This window comes from Mus musculus, chromosome 15, assembly GCF_000001635.26.
Source record: "Mus musculus strain C57BL/6J chromosome 15, GRCm38.p6 C57BL/6J".
Lineage (NCBI taxonomy): Eukaryota > Metazoa > Chordata > Mammalia > Rodentia > Muridae > Mus > Mus musculus.
The window spans coordinates 34,683,383-34,693,693 of record NC_000081.6 but is presented as its reverse complement, the minus strand read 5'-3'; positions in this window follow the sequence as shown (position 1 = coordinate 34,693,693).

Below are 10,311 nucleotides of genomic sequence, written 5' to 3'. Positions count from 1 at the left end.
GAATAAATACAAGACTGAGAATGGTGTTTTTACAATAAAAATTAGTCATAGCTTCTCTGAAGCCCTGAAACTATTTTCCTACTTTATTGTCTGATACAGTTTTTTTAAACAGCAGACTTGTTCCAAAATGATATTTCAACAGAGTACAAATTATACCACTTAGAATTTTGATAGCACTGGTAAAAATTTAAAGTTATTATAAAAATGAGTGCCTTCAGGGAGGGCAGAAAGTGCCCAGGCCAAAAGCATCCCAATACTTAAGAGACTGAGTATGACTGGCTTACTAGCAACTTAGGTTCAGCGGGTAACAATGTGGGGTGAGGAAAGATGGCTTGGCTGAGAGACTGAAACTGTCTGGTCTCGTTATTAGAGATGGGGAGAGTAGGACAGAGAGATTCTGAGACGTTTAATAAAGAGCGAAGGGCTGAGAGATACTGAGCATGTTGGCTTAACTGAAACAGGGAAGTAGTCAGTAAGAGCTGTACAGACAGACTGAGAATGTAGAAGTTAGAATCAGAGCTGAAGTTTCCAATATCTTTCTTCCAGGGTTTAACTAAAGGACAAAGTGTTGACCATGGCTACTCCTCATCACCCCATGCTCAAGAGATATATGCTTGCTCTCTTCCTGCCTGGAAGCCATTTTCCATCCCCACCTCATGTCCCCAACTCACATCCCAGCTTCTCAGTCTTCAGTTCTTATGTTAGAAGCATGTTATTTCCCTCACTGCACACACACATGCACATGCATGCACGTGTGCCCACGTTCACACTCGCATGCATGCGCACAAACATGCACATGCACACTCACACGCACACTTCTGTATCGACACACTCACACATCCCTATGCTAGGTCACTCACTTGCCAATGACCTTTCTGAGTACCAAATATTTATTCCCTTATTGAATGTGTTCTAAAACCCTGCTTGTTCCTCTTCCAATCTCACCCAGATTTAAGGTTCCTGGAGTGGAGACTGCATCCTTCCTGAGCATGCTTGTTTTCATAACTATGTTACATGTAGTAACACTCAGTGAACTGAATAAGCAAATCAAATTTCATAAAAAGTAGTATCTAAACAAGAGCATGATGTATCTCCAAAGGCATGATGGGAAAAAGAAGGGCAATTGTTTAGTTCAACTAGTAAGCTTGCATGAATTTGGAGTTGCTAACCCCCTGTGGTATAATGTGTCTTGTAGAACAAATATGGTTTTGGTTTTGCTTCTAAAGTGGAATTTTTTGGAGATAAAGTAAAAACTGACAGCTATCTGGTAATGGTCCATGTTCCAAGAAACTGGAAACTCATGCTGAGGTGAGCACTGTGAGAAGACAGAAAGGGAGCAGGGGGCGTGGCATGGGGCTGGAGGGGGCGGGGCATGGGCCTGGAGGGGGCTTTCAGAGGAGGCCTCATCTGCTTTCTTGCTTTGCTTTCCCATAGAGTAGTCACTAGATGGGTGTGGCAATGGCTATTGGCCACTTAAAATGCACCAGTTCCAACTGAGATGTGCTCCGTGTACAGAATGTACACTGCATTTCAAAGTTAGTATGGAAAACTAATAAACTGTTGAGCTTTTCACTTGTTACATGTTAGAATGACAATATTTTAGGTATGTAGGTAAAAACAAAACCAACTATTAAAATTGTTTTTATTTATTTCCTTTTGCCTTTTCCATGTAACTCTAGAAGGTTTAAATTCTACTTGTGACTTACATTATGTTCCTAAACAAACGCACTTAGGAAGAGGTAGGTATAGACATCTCTGAATGAGTTGATCCATTAAGCTGGCAGATGGAACAAGCCTGAAATCATGAGAACTACGCCGTTTCTGCTGAAGGTAATTTGTGTCTTGCACCACTAGGAAAGGCTTTCTGGAACTGCCATATGCCAGGCACTTGGGCTACAGGATAAACTGGGTATAGGTGATCTTGCCCTCATCGACCTTGCTGTCAAAATATGATTCAATCCCCATCACCAAGAGCCTGTTCCATTCACTGTTGTCATCACCGGGGAAGACATGAGGGTAAGAAGTTCCATACATGTCACATACATGATGTGCTATAGTATCCTTCAAAATTTCGGGTGTTAGAGGCTTAATCCCCAAGTGTTGTTGTGAGGTGACATTTTTAAAAGAAGGCACAGCACATCATGGTGGGAACCAAGGTATGTCTCTAGATTATTGTACTGCCAATCAGCCAAGGGGGCTTTTGTTCCATTGGGATGGAACAGTGAGTCAGCAGATTACAGCTCTCTTACCCACAGCATCCCCAGACCTCCAGAGAGCAAGAACCCTCAGTTCTTAGGGCTGCTGTCCTGAGCTTTGACTCTTGGCTCTCAGGCACTCCAGGGAGGCTCAACAGCCAGAACTATGAAATCTCAGCAGTTCTCTGGAAGTCTGCCAGCAGCTGGGCTTTCAGCTCCCTGCTCTGCAGCCTCAGCTCTTCACAGTCCTTTGCCTTCCATGGGCTTGTCTCTTCAGAGCCTCTTGTTCTCTTCAGGCTCAGCTCTTTGCAGTCTCTTGTGTTCTCAGCAGCTCTGCAGTCTTGGGTCCCCAGCCACTCAGGATCTCTTTCCAACTGCTGCTATGAATGTACCTGAGGACTGATGGACCTGGGGTTGTCTGTTCTTTATATTATCAGATCAATCTTCTTTTAAAAATATTAAGATTAATTTTTTAATTCTTTTCTTTTCTTTTTTTAAAATATTAGATATTTTCTTTATTTACATTTCAAATGTTATCCCCTTTCCTAGTTTCCCCTCCAAAAATCCCCTATCCTCTCCCCCCTCTCCCTGTCCCCCAACCCACCCACTCCCATTCCTGGTCCTGGCATTCCCCTATACTGGGGCATAGAACTTTCACAGGACCTAGGGCCTCTCCTCCCATTGATGACCGACTAGTACATCCTCTACTACATATACAGCTAGAGCCACAAATCTCACCATGTGTTTTCTTTGATTGGTGGTTTAGTTCCAAGGAGCTCTGGGGGTACTGGTTAGTTCATATTGTTGTTCCTCCTAGACCTCTTCAGCTCCCTGGGTATTTCTCTAGCTCCTTCATTGGGAACCCTGTGCTCCTCCCAATGGATGATTATGAGCATCAACTTCTGTATTTGCCAGGCACTGGCAGAGCCCCTCAGGAGACAGCTATATCAGGCTCCTGTCAGCAAGCTCTTGTTGGCATCTGCCATAGTGTCTGGGTTTGGTGGTTGTTTATGGGATGGATCGCCAAGTGGGGTGGTCTCTGGATGGCCGTTCCTTCAGTCTCTGCTCCGAACTTTGTCTCTGTAACTCCTTCCATGGGTACTTTGTTCCACCTTCTAAGAAGGATTCTGAGCTTCTGGGCTAATATCTACTTATCAGTAAGTTTATATCATGTGTGTTCTTTTGTGATTGGATTGCCTCACTCAGGATGATATCTTCCAGATCCATCCATTTGTCTAAGAGTTTCATAAATTTATTGTTTTTAATAACTGCATAGTACTCCATTGTGTAAATGGGCTGGAGAGATGGCTCAGCCATTAAAGGCTAGGCTCACAACCAAAACTTAATTCTTTTTTTTTTTAATTTTTTATTAGGTATTTAGCTCATTTACATTTCCAATGCTATACCAAAAGTCCCCCATACCCACCCACCCCCACTCCCCTACCCACCCACTCCCCCTTTTTGGCCCTGGCGTTACCCTGTACTGGGGCATATAAAGTTTGCGTGTCCAATGGGCCTCTCTTTCCAGTGATGGCTGACTAGGCCATCTTTTGATACATATGCAGCTAGAGTCAAGAGCTCCGGGGTACTGGTTAGTTCATAATGTTGTTCCACCTATAGGGTTGCAGATCCCTTTAGCTCCTTGGGTACTTTCTCTAGCTCCTCCATTGGGAGCCCTGTGATCCATCCATTAGCTGACTGTGAGCATCCACTTCTGTGTTTGCTAGGCCCCGGCATAGTCTCACAAGAGACAGCTACATCTGGGTCCTTTCGATAAAATCTTGCTAGTGTATGCAATGGTGTCAGCGTTTGGATGCTGATTATGGGGTGGATCCCTGGATATGGCAGTCTCTACATGGTCCATCCTTTCATCTCAGCTCCAAACTTTGTCTCTGTAACTCCTTCCAAGGGTGTTTTGTTCTCACTTCTAAGGAGGGGCATAGTGTCCAGCAAAACTTAATTCTTAATGTTGTATAGGTGAGTACATCCAGAGGCCAGAAGAGTAAGTCAGATCCCTTGGGGCTGGAGTTGAGCCACGCAATGTGGATGGTGAAAACTGAATTCAAGTCTTGTCAAAGAGATATACACACTCTTAACTACTTAGCCATCTCTCCAATCCCAGATCAACCCACTTTGGCTGACAATGCTAAATACCATAAGTAGACAATAAGACAGGAGGAGGATGCCTTGTTGGAGCCTTGGTTGCAGCACCAGGGAGGTGGTACACAGAAGCAAGATATCCCCAGTTACTCCAAGAAAGTAAAGAGGCTTCTTACACAGCCAGTCACACATGTGCATCACTTTGTGAACCACAAACCTGTTTAATCAAGCTAGTCTGCACATTCACTAGGCCTGCCTGCCTCTGCTATCATGGGATGGAAGCCATTCTTTCAAGGCCAGATTGAAGACAGCTACAGGGAGGCATCATCTGGAGGGCCTGCAGGCTGAATCATCTAAATCAGTCATGGATGGAGAACAGGGGTAAAGTGTCTGGAGCAGCTGTGACTTAGGTGTCTAGAGACAGAAACTATGGTGTGAGCAGAAACTACAACAGTTGCAATGGTTCCTATAAGTGAAGTGCAGGGTCCTTGGGTGATCCAGGACTGAACTACACGTGTAGCTGTGAGATTGTTTAAATCAACCTTGGTTCTCATGATAACAAGAGAAATCTTTGAAGAGCTACTGCATGATGGACTACCCTAGAGGTCTCCACAGATGCAATAGCACTACAATAGCTATTGCTCACACACACACACACACACACACACACACACACACACACACACAAGTAAGCACACCTTGTGCACACACACACGTGCACCATTCATAGTTCTACATTCCAGAACATTTTCAGAGACAATAGCAGTGCTTCTGATCCCAGCTAGGTCTCTACCTAACCTGAGATAATTTGGCAGCTGCCACTGTGTATGGGTGTGCATATGGGCCTGATAGCTGCCAACTGAGAAATCCATTTAGCGAGACATAGATGATGCAAAATATACTAGAGGGGTATTTGTAATAGAGATCTACTTTGAAATTCAGTCTTCTTTAGCAAGTCACAACGCTCAACCTCTAGACAAATTCCCATGCAGAGGGGTGGTCTTCCTGTCTCAGTTAGGGAATGGTGACACCTGCTCCTCTTCCTCTTTCTCTTTTTCATGTCTCAAAATATAAGCAGTCATCATGCATTGATCCTGCCATGACATGCTGCCTCATCAGAGACCTATAATGGGATGGGTGCACAGACTTCAAAACTACAATCCAAACAAGTCGTTGTTGTTGTCTCCTCCTCATCTTCCTCTTCCTCCTCTTCTTCCTCCTCCTCCTCCTTCCTCTTCTTAAAAGAAACATAACTATTTCAGACGTTTGTTAAAATGATAAGATAATGTAAGACCAAGGGGCCTCTCTTCCCAATGATGGCCAACTAGGTCATCTTCTGCTACATATGCAGCTAGAGACATGAGCTCAGGGGGTACTGGTTAGTTCATATTGTTGTTCCACCTATCGGGTTGCAGACCCCTTCAGCTCCTTGGGTACTTTCTCTAGCTCCTTCATTGGGGGTCCTGTGTTCCATCCTATAGATGACTGTGAGCATCCACTTCTGTGTTTGCCAGGTACTGGCATAGCCTCACACAAGACAGCTATATCAGGGTCCTTTCAGCAAAATCTTGCTGGCATTTGCAATAGTGTCTTGGTTTGATGGTTGTATATGGGATGGATCCCTGGGTGGGGTAGTCTCTGGATGGTCCATCCTTTTGTTTTAGCTCCAAACTTTGTCTCTGTAACTCCTTCCATAGATATTTTGTTCCCTATTCTAAGGAGTAATGAAGTATCCACGCGTTGATCTTCCTTCTTCTTGAGTTTCATGTGTTTTGCAAATTTTATCTTGGATATTCTAAGTTTCTGGGCTAATATCCACTTATCAGTGAGTGCATATCAAGTGACTTCTTTTGTGATTGGGTTACCTCACTCAGGATGATAACCACCAGATACATCAATTTGCCTAAGAATTTCATAGATTCATTGTTTTTAATAGCTGAGTAGTACTCCATTGTGTAAATGTAACACACTTTCTGCATCCATTCCTCTGTTGAGGGACATCTGGGTTCTTTCCAGCTTCTGGCTATTATAAATAAGACTGCTATGAACATAGTGGAGCATGTGTCCTTATTACCAGTTGGAACTCTTCTGGGAATATGCCCAGGAGAGGTATTGCTGGATCTTCTGGTAGTACTATATCCAATTTTCTGAGGAACCACCAGACTGACTGCCAGAGTGGTTGTACAAGCTTTCAATCCCACCAGCAATGGAGGAGTATTCCTCTTTCTCCATATCCTCGCCAGCATCTGCTGTCACCTGAATTTTTGATCTTAGCCATCTGACTGGTGTGACGTGGAATTTCAGGGTTGTTTTCATTTGCATTTCCCTGATGATTAAGGATGTTGAACATTTTTTCAAGTGCTTCTCAGCCCTTCGGTATTCCTCAGTTGAAAATTCTTTGTTTAGCTCTGTGCCCCATTTTTAATGGGGTTATTTGAATTTCTAGAGTCCAGCTTCTTGAGTTCTTTGTATATATTGGATATTAGTCCCTTATCAGATTTAGGATTGATAAAAATCCTTTCCCAATTTGTTGGTGACCTTTTTGTCTTTTTGACAGTGTCTTTTGCCTTATAGAAGCTTTGCAGTTTTATGAGGTCCCATTTGTCAATTCTTGATCTTACAGCACAAGCCATTGCTGTTCTGTTTAGGAATTTTCCCCCTGTACCCATATCTTCGAGGCTTTTCCCCTACTTTCTCCTCTATAAATTTCAGTGTCTCTGGTTTTATGTGGAGTTCTTTGATTCACTTAGACTTGAGCTTTGTGTCTTGTGGAATTCTAAGCATCACATTACAAAGCAGTAAATCTTATCAGTCCTTTAAAGAGAAGATTGGGGTTTGTTCAAGACCACACAGTGGCTGGGGATTGGCCAAAAGTTGGAGCCCTGAGCTGCCTAAGTCCTATGTGTTACAGCTAAACAGCTCTACTGCATTTCCAAGAGTACGACAGTCATGCTTCAATGTGTTGACATGTGGCTACTTCTAAATCCTCTCTGCCTCTTTCTCTAAGTAGCCAGTGCAGAAAAGGGTTGTTAAAGGTAAATAAGAAGAGGAAACTTTTACAGGTGCCTACTTCAGAGTTGGAAACTTTCTGAAAGACCATCTAGTCCAAACCTCTCTTTTTAGTGAAGAGAAAACAAGGCCCACAGAGTTGAAGGTCTTGTCTAAAGCCACACAGCTGGCTAGCAGCAGCACACATCTGGGGCAGACAGTACACAGCTAGATAGCTGGGACATATAGTTTCCCACTGCGTGGTTTCTGTAGATGACATGGGAAGGAAGATATGGGGAGATTCAGGGAGCATGTGGGAAGGAACAAGGTGGGAAGCTGTGCTTTGGCTGGTAGGAGGCAACTCCTCCCCTCCCTCAACATGCATACTGCTTCCACCATGTCCTCACAAAGGCCATAGCACGGAGGGGGAACCTCTAGGGAGAGGCCCTGCTCTCTTTATCAGGTAAGACACACCAGGGCTTCAGACACAGATGGAGGATACAACAGGGAAGTCACCATCACGTCTGCGCATGAAGACCGTGGGAACCTCTTTTCTTTTCTTGTTTTTCCATATTTTAAGCACATGCAAATCCCCAGAGAGAGAGAGAGGCTTTCAGAAGGAGCACATGTGAGTCGGTGGAGCAGCCATGGCGCTTGACTGACTAGATGGGTTTAGGGAGCCTGCCAAGATGCATATGACACTCCATACAGATCCTGGAAAACTACACAGAAAAAAAATTCTAATTAGCAATCTGGCTCTCAAGCTGTTCCCAGAGGCTGCTCTCCAGGCATCGAGCTGCTAGGTGGAACATGCGTCTCCTGGGCCTCAGTTCCCTGTCCCTGCACATACATTTATAAGTTCTTCTTCCATCCTGGCATTCTACAGTTGTGCATACTATCGCATTCATTTTGGCCCACTCTTTTCTCCCATGCCCCCAGGAATCATGACCTTGAAGGTCTTTCCAGTGCAAATATATTATTCTGAAGTCTGTGATTAGCCTCTTCATTCCTCCGCATTTAGTTGCTTAGTTTATACATATTTATCTTTCAATGTGTGCATCCTCTCCCCTAAACTGAAGTGAAGCCATTCAAGCAAAGGACAGATCTAGGTTCTTTCATGATTTCCACAATCGTTTCTGGAAGCACGGGTCCTGGGTGAGCTTCAGCAGCTGCTGCAGATAACAGCATACAGTGTGGTAACTGGGAGAATGAGCTGAGGATGCAGAAGTGAACTCTGTCATGAAAAATGAGTTCTGTCCAGGACAGATAGTCACAAAAATTTGACTTGATTACAATATAAACTACCCCCCTACCTTCCCCCAAAAGAAAGAAAGAAAAGAAAAAAATGATAGAAATGATACCTAGTCAGGCCCTGTAGTTTCCTCTTAAGGGCCCTTCCAATGAGCAGTGGTAATCAAAATCTGTTATCACTCAAAGGAACTATCTTATTCCTAAAGTTAAAGTTCTTATCTCACTTTCCCTGGATATTTTCTTCAGTTCAGGAATAGGCCTATCAGTAACAAACCTACTTTGTGTCAAGATTTGAGAGGTAATTCTTCCAGACCAACCCCTTACCCCTGTCCATGTACCCAAATTCTCAGTTGTTGCCAAGAGAACATACTTAGGAAGCAAGTAACCACAGGAGATCTATTATGTTAATGAAAAATGAGGCAGGGCTTGCCTGCCTGGGGTGGAGGAGCGATGGGGGAGGATGGGGACATAATGGCCAGGGGCAGGGCATGACACAACAAGCTGAAGTATCACCAGGCTCAGAGGGATGTAGCTTAGAGAATCTCTCCCTGGTCAGAAGACTGTAAAGGCAAGTGGGATGGTGTGTCAGGGTATACAATGATGGAGAGGTAAGAGAAAGAAAGAGGTCCTGAAAGGAGCCAAGAAAAGGTCAGAGTCATTAGGTTGGGGACACCCCAGATCTTTCCTTGATCAAGAATCTTAAGGAAAGATGTAGTTCTGTTGACGACTATAAGGACTAGCTTCAAACCTCCTTCATGGTTTTCTTTACTCTCCCACAAAGGGCCTTTTATTTATTTATTTATTTATTTATTTATTTATTTATTTATTTATTTATAACCAGGGAAAAGCTCAGGGAACAAAACAAGTAGACAAGAAAGAAAGGCATCTGAAGGTCTTGGCCCAGAACTGTTTCTCTGTCACTTTCCCACTGGCCACAATAAGCCACATGACTTAGCATAACTGAGAAAATACCTCTAGTGGGAGCCTATGGTGGTTTGGATGTTCAACCCAGGGAGTGCCACTACTAGGGGGTGTGGCCCTGTTGGAGGAACTGTGTCACTGTGGGAGGGAGGCTTGAGACCCTTCTACTATTCATGTGGGAGACAATCTTCTTCTGTTTGCCTTCAGAACAAGATGTAGAACTCTCAGCTCCTCCTCTATGCCGTGCCTGCCCGGAAGCTACCATGCTCCTGCCATGATGAAAATGGACTGAACCTCTGACCCTGTTAGCCAGCCCCAATTAAATGTTGTCCTTCTAAGAGTTGCCTTCATCATGGTGTCTGTTCACAGCAATGGAAATCCTAAGACAGAGCTGTTGTGACCACTGAGCAAGGGATGAAATAGCACAAATATCTTGTCATGTGCACACGTGTGGAGCTGGAACCAGTAGTTCACTTTGTCTCCTCCCTTTATCTTTCTCAACCCAGGCTTTTAAGATAGACACTAGGAGCCGCTGTGGCTATGATCTCACCTGTTTGAAACTGATCTGAAGATCAAGCCTAAACCCCAGGATTAGGTACACCCATAGCCAAGCTCTACCCTGCCTTTTCAACCTGTAATTATGACTTGCTTAACTTAGCTTTGAATTGGGATCCTGTCACCCACAGACAACGAATACTAGTGAAGTATTACCTCGCCAGTGGTCTTTGTTGGCCTGGTATTCTGTGTTTGCCTTTTTCTCTCCCAAAGAGAAGCTGGCAAACCGTGCCCATGGGATGAAACCAGCAGCTTTCTGTGTTTGTAAATAAAGTTTTATTGGAAAACAGTCTCATCCATT